A 1,394-nucleotide genomic window follows, 5' to 3' on the forward strand; every position below is an offset into this window, starting at 1 on the left:
AATTTTAAATTTATTAATTTTATAAAATTTTTATAACAAAAATTACTATGCCTTTTTTATTCCATGTAGAACACGATATAGTCTATTTATTTATTGATAAAAATTAGATTTTTAAGAATTGAATTTTGGTATTTAAAATAAATAAGTAAAATTACAGAATTAAATTAAACTTCAATATTTAGAATATTTATTAAATGAATTAAAATTTTATAATGAATAACTTTATTCTTTATTAACGTAACATTATACTTAAATAATAAATATACTTATTTATTAAATTATATAAAATAATTAAAATTTATATTTTGTAACTAAAATTATTTTTAACTAAAATTTGTTCATCTCTTAAAAAAATTGGATTAATCTAAAAATATTAATTTAAAAACAGTGTTATTATTTATTAATTAAAAAATTAAATGATTCTCTATGGTTGATTTTAACGACAAATCCAACAAAAAAATAAACTATCAAAAACTAATTTGTTAAGTAATTCAATGACATAATAAGTAAAAAAAGTCAATTATTAACAGCAAATTATAATAAATTAGCAACTAATTAATATTATTAAAAAAATTATGTCACTTTTTGTTAGTATCATGATTGATCTAATTTCACTTGAAAATATTCAAACGAAACAGATTGACAAATACTTGATGTTATTAGTCTAAGTTAAACACGTAAAATTATATACGTGGAGATATATTTTTAGTTCTATATAGGAGACCTTAAAAAATGGTATATGTTAATTATTAAGTGAGTTGAAGAGAAGAAAAAAAAAGAAAATGTCAGGAAATGAAAGTGTTGAGAGAAAAGAGGGTGTGTGTCGAAGAGCGGGAGGTGTTGAGAAAAAATAAAAAAGTAATTAGATTATAAGGACATTTTAGATATTTTAAATTTTAAGTGAAATTCAATAAAATGAAATTTTAAATTAGACCTATTTGAATTGGAATTAATTTAAAAAAAATAATGGAATTGAATTGAATTCTATCTAAACTAATTTAATTATTTTTGTTTTAAACCTGAGAAAGAAATTGAATTCTATGAGGTATTGAAACATCCTGTAAAAAGATTCCCTCGTTGGTAAAAAGATATCTAAAAATTATTATCGACAAGAGTCTATAAATAATTTGAAAATGCAACAAAAATAACCAATAATTATTATATTTTTTATGAGTGACAAAATAAACATTTTTATTTAACAAATGATTTATCCATTTAATTTGATTTTTTGTGCCAACATTTGAATAAATATTTTAAAAGGGAAAAAAATCAAAACAAAACCCGAACTCGCGGGTATCCACCCTGCCCCTAGCTACCCACCCCGCTCCAGGACAGGTTTTTAGCGGGGCGGGTTCTTGAGAGGGGCGGGCGAGGTCGGGTTTAGGTAATACCCG

Source organism: Arachis duranensis, chromosome 9, assembly GCF_000817695.3.
Source record: "Arachis duranensis cultivar V14167 chromosome 9, aradu.V14167.gnm2.J7QH, whole genome shotgun sequence".
NCBI classification, from domain to species: domain Eukaryota; kingdom Viridiplantae; phylum Streptophyta; class Magnoliopsida; order Fabales; family Fabaceae; genus Arachis; species Arachis duranensis.